The sequence below is a fragment of the Channa argus genome, chromosome 7 (assembly GCF_033026475.1).
Source record: "Channa argus isolate prfri chromosome 7, Channa argus male v1.0, whole genome shotgun sequence".
Lineage (NCBI taxonomy): Eukaryota > Metazoa > Chordata > Actinopteri > Anabantiformes > Channidae > Channa > Channa argus.
This window is the reverse complement of record NC_090203.1, coordinates 3,371,680-3,380,913: the sequence shown is the minus strand read 5'-3', so window position 1 is coordinate 3,380,913 and position 9,234 is coordinate 3,371,680. Positions and strand designations below refer to the sequence as shown.

The 9,234-nt window shown below is 41.8% G+C and overlaps 1 protein-coding gene across 11 annotated transcripts in view; it reads left to right on the top strand.

Moving 5' to 3' along the window:
* Positions 1 to 702: 702 nt before the first annotated feature.
* mef2d (myocyte enhancer factor 2d) overlaps positions 703 to 9,234 on the top strand; it is a 94,812-nt gene continuing 86,280 nt past the window's right edge. For 2 of the 11 annotated variants that reach the window (XM_067511864.1, XM_067511859.1), the window contains exon 1: positions 713 to 1,025. The gene's annotated coding sequence lies outside the window, so the exon portion shown is untranslated. Of the gene's footprint in view, positions 1,026 to 9,234 lie in introns of all 11 variants that reach the window. The other 9 variants (XM_067511861.1, XM_067511863.1, XM_067511868.1 and 6 more) reach the window with 9 other exon arrangements.

Here is a 9,234-nt window from a genome sequence, read left to right as displayed (position 1 = left end):
GTAGAGACTGAAAACAGTGAAAAAGAGATTATAAAGAAAGGAAGACTGAAGGAAATAATAAAAGAACGAAAAATATTTAGACGTCTGCTACATACAGTTTGTCTCAATACTCGACCTCATGTGAAGGTACTTTTTCGTGTTTATCTGCCGCGCGCTTCCCCGTCAGTGTAACGTCACTTTTCCCTCACATCCCCTGTAAACATAGTGTTCCTCCGCCGAGAATGGAGAAAGTAGGGCGGCGGGCACTCGCACATCTCCGGTTTTAAATGGAAGCTGTTACCAAGCTGACAATCAAATGATGCATCGGTATTGAAGATTTCAAACAGGTAGCATATTTTAAAAAACCAACAATAGTTTAAATGTTTTTATTATAAGATTTTATAAAAAATAAATGCAACTAAATATAGTTGTACGTAATAAACGTGCTTTCTGGTAAATCTATAACTTCCATAAACGTCTACAGGGTGTAAATGATGACATTCAAACATTTATATTTATTTTGGTGAATGAATTTACAAAAACATACCAAGTACATTTGGACGTAAAAATGTTTGAAACGTTTGAAGTTGACTGAATGTTTTTAAACGAGCTCTGATTTGCACTTGGTTAATATTTTCACAAGCAATGAAAGTGGATTCGTCGCTCTGAAAACACGACGAGCGGAGGGATATAAAGTACTAACACATGATGTCGCCCTCAGCCCTTCCTACCTCACCGCTCACTTTCCATCAACTCCTCGCGAATGTGCTGATTGGGCGAAGGAGCGCTGAAAGTGCGCTCCCATTGGCCGAGCGCCCTGTCGCTCATAAAGCAGTGCCACTCAGGATAGATTAGGCACCATTTGCCATAACTAAGTAGTTACATTGTACATCAAGTAGGGAGATTTTTTTTTAATTGCTAGACCACCGCGCTCGGCGGAGAGTTACGCTTCGTCTTCGCAAAACGCTCCTGTGCTATTTGAATGCAACAAAGTGCTACGTTTGACTCCAGCGTCTCACCGAAACAGATGTGGATCCACTGCTCGGGTAAGTCACTCATCGTCAGCCCGTGTCCGCATTTCATTTCACGTTTGCCCCATTTGTTTGCTGTTCACTGTGTTCAGGCGGCGCTGGCAGCGGTGCGTCCAGTGGCTGCTGCTGCTCTTGTTGTTGTTGTTGTTGTTGTTGTTGTTGTTGTTGAGGTATCTGCATGTTTGTGTCGGAGTTGTTAACTGACAAAGCGTTGTGGTTGTGGTAACTCTGGGGGAGGCTCTGCACGGTGCTCGCTGTAAAGCCCCAGTCTCTCTTGTGTTTTGATGTTTTCGTGTAGTTCGCCAAGTTAACGTCACCGTCACGGCTCTCTTTGCGTCGTCTGTTTCAAAGTAGACCTTCTGTAAATAACGTCCCGCAGCCGGTGTGCGTGATAATACGACTCCATTAGGGGCTGTCAGGAACGATTTACGACAAGTGTCAGACAGGTTTTGACGCGATTTCTCTTCATTTCTGCAAATGGATTTCATCTCGGAGCAAAGCACGTATCGTTTATTGGCAACTTCTAGCGCGCCATCAATTGCGTTTACGCGTTAAATGACAGGTTTACAGTGCGGCGAGAAGTGTGCCGATAAAGACGGAGCAGAGCGGCGTCTTTGCCTCGGGAAAAGTGGACTGATTGGCCAAATTGTCTGTATGTCTTTTATTAAAAAAAAAAATACACACACACTTTGGATGGTTTTTCTCATATCCTTTAAGCTATTGTGTCTGTCGAATAATTTTATGTGTCTTTCATGAGCCCATTTCCGACAATTGTATTCTCATTGCTGTGCGTAATTGCTTTTCTCCCGGGAGAGAGTGCCATCAAACTTCTAATTTCCTCTTCAAACCCGGAAACCATTTTACTCGTGGAAGCAGCCCTGTAATGATGGCATCAATAAAGCCGAATAAAGCTCCTGTCAAGACTTTTTTTTTTTTTTTTTTTGGAATGAGAAATATCCTTCTGACAATTTTTCCACATCCAGTGTAGGTCTTGGCAGCATGTCAGAGAGACAGGTGACTGGGATTAGAGGGCAGGAAGACAATGAGAATATGTCTCTGGAGAGAAGACAGCAGGAACTGTTATCTATTACATCATTATCTAGTGCAGCAGGGGGATGTGCTGCGACAGGAGTATTCAGCTACACCTGCAGGTAAAGTCCAGCTTGCCAAAAAAGGTGTCGCGGGATCTCGAGGGAGATAAGGGTGCTGGGCAGTTTTTGTGAGCGTCCCAGCAATCGGTGAAGAGATTACTGCTTCTGCACGAGCCTTTGGCGAGCTCGGGGTAATCACATATGGTTTTGTCCTGATTACACAGAGTGTATAGAGATGCAGGAAGTGGCTGATGGGATGGACATTATGTGTTTATCTTAATGGCTGCATAGTTTAGGAAAGCTCAGCTTTGTTCCCTCCACTCATACACTGTGTCCTGGAGAAGCACGTCACATTGGAAAGGTGCAAATTCCCCACACTGCTAAAAAGCAGTAAAAACTATAAAGTGATATAAAAAAACAACAACTTCATATTAAGGCAAATCTGTCTTCACAGGCCGAATCCCAAAGTGAGTGGAAGTAAAACAGAACTGTCAGGGTCAGAACGTCCATCCAAAAAACTGGACTTGCCAACGTCAGATGTTTTTCTTCTCTCATCCCTCTGCTTTCCATTGGTTTAAAGCTCAAAATCTTCAATCTGTTCTCTGTTTGTGTAGCTTTTTAGCAAAGTATAAATTCAGCAAGTAGACAAAGTTACCTAGTCAGAGTTTGGTCCATATGTAGACCTCTGCTGCAGAACTTTCACCCCAAATTCCCTGTCATCTCCTCGCTTGTACTATCTATCAAAGACAGAAAATTTGTCCAAAATGTACAAGACAAGCACTTTGAGGTTTATACATCAACGGGAGTGTAGGCTGAAAAATAAAATTAAAATCTCTATTTGTCTATAGACGAAATGTCGTTAACTTGTCTCTGTGTGAGATGTGCTAATTCTCTTGTCCAGTGGTATTATTATTATTATTATTATTATTATTATTATTATTATAGACCTGTATATCGTCATCATCGCCTGGTTGTTGAAGAAATGTTGATAAAGAACATAGGTTAGAGACAGTTTGCTTTGTAAGTCCCCGGAAGACTCTCCTCAGGAGCACAATCCATAAATTGAACAAACCATTTTAACTGGACTTGTACTGTGAAGAAGGGGCTTAAGTTGCAGATGACTTATGGGCTCAGGTCCAGTAATGGGCTTTTGTGTCCCTGAGAACCGTGACGGCAGCCGAAGCCAACATGCCGCACTCATGAAAGTCATTTCGGAATGAATTATGCTGAAAAATTCATCCGAATTCACTGAGTTGAGGTTTGTGAGGAAACCGTGCAGGGTTTTGGTTTTTCTTGCTGAAGCTCAGCCATGTCCTCCATGGTGCTCTGGTGGCTACAGTCAAAAAATACCGAGGGGAAATAAACCAACCACCCTCCACCCTTTCCCTCCCTCCTAACTTCTGCTAATTTGAGGAAGTACAATCATTTTCTCCTGCTGCTGCTTCCTGCTGAACTGCAGACACAGGCAGTTGGCCGTCGTGCACTCCAGACATTAGAGAGCTTCAGTGTCTGTCAGAGCCACGATGAAGGGACTGAATGTGCCTAAGCGCTCAGCCATGTAGTTTCATGTGTATAACCGCATGTACAGATTCAGTTTAAGGCATTTTAGCATGTGTGCTTGGGTGCATCAAGTTTTGCAGTTGTGCAGTAGGCTGCAGGTAACTCGTTATTTTAATTAGCGATTAAGCCGCTGATTGTTTGTAACTAAGATGTTAGAAAATTGTCCATTAGATTCCAAGGAAAACTGTTCAGACACAGTTTTCTGTGGGCTTTAATTACGGATCAGAGTAATGTTTAGTGGTTGAATAATCACAGCATTATTCAACGTAAACGCTGCTATGAAATCAGTGAAAGATGAATTCGTCTCACACTGTGAAGAACAGCTAATTTTGTATTGATTGTAATATTGCCGGCATTGGGTTTTTTCGATAGGTGAATATTCTAATAATTTATTCAGTCATCTTCTCTTTAAACACACACATTTAACAAAGTATGCACTGCAGGACTTCATTCCCCAAACATAAAACTAGGCCGGTCTTAACTGCTAATCTGTGCTTACAGTCTAATATAAAGTCTCTCCACAATATAATTAAAGCAAGAGCTTGTTCCATTCAGGTTAACGGAATGTGGTGCAATCTACGTTTAGTAATTCAACAGCAAAATAAATGAAACAATTTGCAGAGCTCGCAGAGCACAATGTTGTTTGGTCTCTGCTTAAAATACTCCCATACTTTTAATTGTTGGGGGGTTTTGTTTTTCCACTCACTCATCCGTGGACTCCAGACTCTCACTAGCCATTTTTCTTCCTACTTGTGACGAATGGATGCACGTTACATAAATCAACGTATTTATGCAATCGATTAAACAACGCATCACCCCACCCATTCTCACTCACTCACTCACTCACTCACTCACACTCAAGCCAAGCCTGCAAAGCAAGGTCAGGTGAGCAAGGTTCTCACCTGACCCATGGGAGCAACTTGAGGTTTAGTGCCTTTGCCCAAGGATACTTCAGCTTGTAGCCAGGAGGTACCTGGAGTCAAACCAGTCCGACGACTGCTCTTGTGAGATCTCTGCACTAATGCTGGCTGAGAAACTGGAGTAGAGCTGATCTGTGCAGAGCAAAAAAAAAAAAGGGTCCAAAACAGGAGATTGAATCATTCTCTTGCAGATTTTACAAAGCTCTGTATCATTATTATACGCTCCAGACTTTCACAGGAGAACCCAGGACTCTGGCGTACACTGTAATTTTAGGCAGCCTGGGGTCTAATTTTCACTAATCAGTTTGTTTGTTGGCTTGGCTGAGTATTGATGGGCTTTAATCACTGCTGAAGCCGTGGCTGCATTAGCTTGTGAGAGCAGAGGGAGACATGACCACAATGGAGAAGTTGAATATTTGTTTCATATTCCAGCACCGAGGAAACTGCACAGAAAGTAGGGAAGAAAGCTGAATAGAGGCGAGCTGTGCTGCTGTAGCCTCCCTGTTGTGCGGGGCAAGCCTCCTGCCATCTCATTGATTTGGCTGTTTACCTTTTCAACTCAACCCCGGCCTTGGGATTGCAGAGCAGTGTCCGCATTGGGCATGTGTTTTCTGCGTGCCGCTGACCCGTGGACTCATCCCACCATGGCAGGAAAAACCTCTAGTAAGCAGTGCTTGCTGTCAGAGTGAAAGCTTCACACAAGCCATGCTCCTTTTCAAACAGACCAAGCATTTCAGGAGAAAGGAGCAATTACTACCTGCTCTGGTCGTGTTGCTTTCATGGCCTCTTTTGTGTGCTGATTCCAGGGCAGATTTTGTCCACGGCTGTTCCCACGCTGAGCGAGGAGAACAGGAAGAACTCAGCCGCGCAGCAGGCCTCTGCCTTCTGCTATTATGGCTATGATTCAATCATTGCAGGGCAGCGCTTTACCCCGGCACATTGAAAGAGGGAAAGAAATGTCCTCACTCCCTCTCCGTTAATGGAACTTAAAGCCAAAGGTGTTTTTGAACAAAGAGGAGACCATCAGCCACTTAATGTGGGAAGTAGCAGCAGCAAGTTTCACCTCACGATCCACTCTCCTCCCGCTGTGATTTCAAAATGGCTTCCCTTCTGTGCTTGCAGCCAGAAGCACCACGCAGGGTGGAGGAACCAGACTGGGCGAGATTTGACTCTCCTGATGCTGCTGATCACACCTACTGTTTTTTTTCCCTTTCTCTCTTTTTTTTTTTTTAATCTTTGGCCTTAACTGGAGTGGAAAAGTTCGGTGTGATACAGTTTTGGATTTGATTAATGTCCAGCTTCACATGCCCAAATTAGATGCAAAGCAAAGCAGGGTTTGCCCACAAGAGTCAAATGATTATGAATTTGCTTCAAATCAATGTTTGTTGTTGTTCTTGTTGTTTTTTAAATTTAAGGCTAAATAATTATGTCTGCTGATGAAGGTCATAAGATGTGGCTGAAACTCCTGAAAAGAGCAGGTCCATCATCCCAGAAAGTCTGGCAATATTTCAAAGAAAACAACAGAGTGAGTCTATTTCTCACGCCTGTGTTTTTAGTTAAGTGTGATCATACTTTCCTCTGTTATAATTTACCCAGTTTTATTTTCACAATAGCAGGGAACACTTGAATCTGAGCGTCCAATGAATCTGCTCTACTAGACGCCAATGTCCACCTCGCTGTCACCACTGAAGCCCCATGCTTTTGGGTTATTTGCTGTAGTTTGTGCATTCACACAAATGTTGCTGGCGTTGTATGAGCTTAGTCTTCGTAACGTAGAGCTGCGGTTGTGCTCGCTGCATTGGTCTGCGATGTCAAAACACAACCAAAACCAGACTGCGGTTTTCTGCTAAATCATGTTGTGCTGAGAAAAATTATTTTAAAAGATGGATTAGCTTTTAAAAGTGTTAATATACAGGAAAAGTGTCCTAAACACAGCTGAGGAATTGCTGCAAACTGTTTGCTGTGTCTGTAATTGCAAAAATACTGCTTGCTGTTTCATTGTATCTGTGCATGTTCCCAAGCATAAATGTCTATAGTGACGGACTCTTTGCTCCTGCTCATTTCAGCCCTGTGCGCCAAATTACAAAAATTGGGAAGTGTATGACACCAGCGCACACCTCTCACCGCCAACGACAAGAATAAATCATGTTTTACTCAACGGTAGTGTTGAGAGAGCACTATGTTCAAGCCTATATGGCTGTGTAATTACTATAAAGTTATTTAGGCAATGTTTTAAGAGAACTGTGGAAATACAGTACTGAGCCACGTGAATGGTATTTCTACCGAACCCCAGGTAAGATCAGTTTGACTTTTTTATTATTTTTTTTAATTTTTTTTTCAAAGCCTGCAAAGTTACAGTAGAATGACTAGTAGGGGAAAATAAAGGGGGGTGGGGTGGGGTGGTGGCGGCTGGGGAAGCCAAAAAATAACTCACATGTGATTTTGCTGTTTGGCATTAGTCTGTGATAGGTACCTGAATGTTTTACAAGAAAGGTGAAGGGGTCACCTGGGCTCTGGGAGTGACTGGTGTTGATAATTAAAATAATCATCCAAAAAGTCCAGTTTTTTTTTCTTTGGGAAGTTGCCAATAAGACGTCTTTACCTTGACCCTCAGAGTGAAGGATTAGGGTCCAGAGAAACCCACGTTGCATGGCAACAAACCACCTTACCTAAAGCACTAATCCCAGTTCTTCAGCAAGCCCTTAATTGAGCCACATTCAGCAGCTGATCTACGGGTTAAATATCAATTAAGGTAATGAGTAGATAAAGAAGAAGCAGGGGGGTGGGCCATCTTAGGTCTGGAGGGCAAAATGGTAATGCAGGTCCTTCCTGAATAGTAGCCGGTGTGCGTGTGTGTGTGCGAAGTGGTAGCTTAGTGAGCATTGAGTTAGTTTTTTTAATTATTATTATTATTTTTGAGCCATGTAGTTTTGATGGTGGCACAGAATGGCGGATGCTTCAAACGGCCCGATAGTGGTTTGCTGTTAGTTTAGCTGTGTTTGTGCTGCTCCCTGGGTGAGATCCTCAGCTGCTGCCGGACAGTCTGCACGATTACTGAGTGATGTCTCCCGAGTGAAATTTCCAGCCGAACCTTTATAGTTGTTGTGAGCGCTGTCATAGCTCAGTTTGGTTGTTGTGAGAGACATTTAGAAAGTAATGAGATAAATACAGCACATCTCTGTCTCTCAACTTTTGTCACCAAGTAATTTTGCAGAAAAAAATAAAAATAATAATGTGCTTGAGGAGATGATTAATTATTGTGTCACTAAATCTGCACTAAGTGACAATCACAATTATCAGAGCCCGGGGTCTTTGCCAACCAACACTTCAGAAACCAGAGATTCCTTTAACAAAGATATAAAACCTTTTAAAAGCTGGAACCAAAGAATTTATTACTAATGCTGAAAATTAAAATGATTAGTTAACTCTGTCACTATAATCACCTGTGCAAGATTCAAGAACTTTATTAAGCACTTCTAAACACCAAGCAATTTGCAATTTGTCTTTTGTCTCCAAAAGACTTAGACTATGTTTAAGTTTCATAAAACCTAAACGTTATTAAAATATAAAAATGAAGAGACTATTCCCGCCCACAGTGCTAGTTTGACATGTGACGTGTGAACAAGGACGGAGACAAAATTTTAAAAAGGCATCTTGTAGATTGCCACTTTTAATTTAAATTTTCATCATGTCTGTCTTCGCCGTAAGCTTTTGTTTAAATAATCATCAAGTACTACAAACCTTTTTCGTGCAAGCGGATCACATTTGTCTGTAAAGAGGGACGTTTTTGGCAATGTCCCCTGTCCCCCGAAAGCATCGCTAAGTCGGTTTATTTAACTAACAGTCACAAAGGGAATCGTCAGACAGCCCCTGGTATGGTTTTGTTGTGATGGCAGGATTCACCATTTGATAACGTTGAACTTTCTAATTATTTGAGGTGATCATTAAAAATACACCTTTGGGTTTTGATGCTGCAATGTTCTGCAATTTGTCTCTCTGCTTTTCTTCATTTGACTGTAGAGACTTCTGGGATACTGTGGTATAGATAAAATGTCAAAAACCTCTGCTCATATTCTTTTGAATACAATAGGATTATCAATTAGCATGAATAAAATTTTTCTCCAGAAGTTCATTTAATCGATAACTGATAATCGATAACTTATAAAGTGTAATGCTTAGCTTTAATTAAACGTTCCTGGTAGTTTTCTGTCCCAGGAAGTAAATTCCAGGAACTTTCTCTGGATTGTAACTAGTCATTTAGCAAATACTTTCATCCAAAGTTATTTACAAGGAAGTAAGCGCATCAAGGACAACATCCCTCTTGTGCAGAGACACTGAAACCACTTTTTAATCCTTGGGTATCAGCTCTCAACTTTTTTTGGAGGGAACGGGAGATGGGTCACAACCACCATCAGCCAGGTTGATGCTGATGTAACGTTACCTAGTTGACTAAGTTAGGAGCTAGAGTGGTCGTCCACCAATCTCACAGTTGTTGGTTCAATTCCCGGCTCATTTACTTCCTTAGCAGTCAGAGAAGGTTAAGATAGAGCTTTTTAATATAATATGAGTGTCAAAGTGTTAGGATTTGGTTAGTGTCTAAATTTGTTTAATTTAGATCCTGGAGCCTAAGTGTTTTTTTTTTGTTTTGTTTTG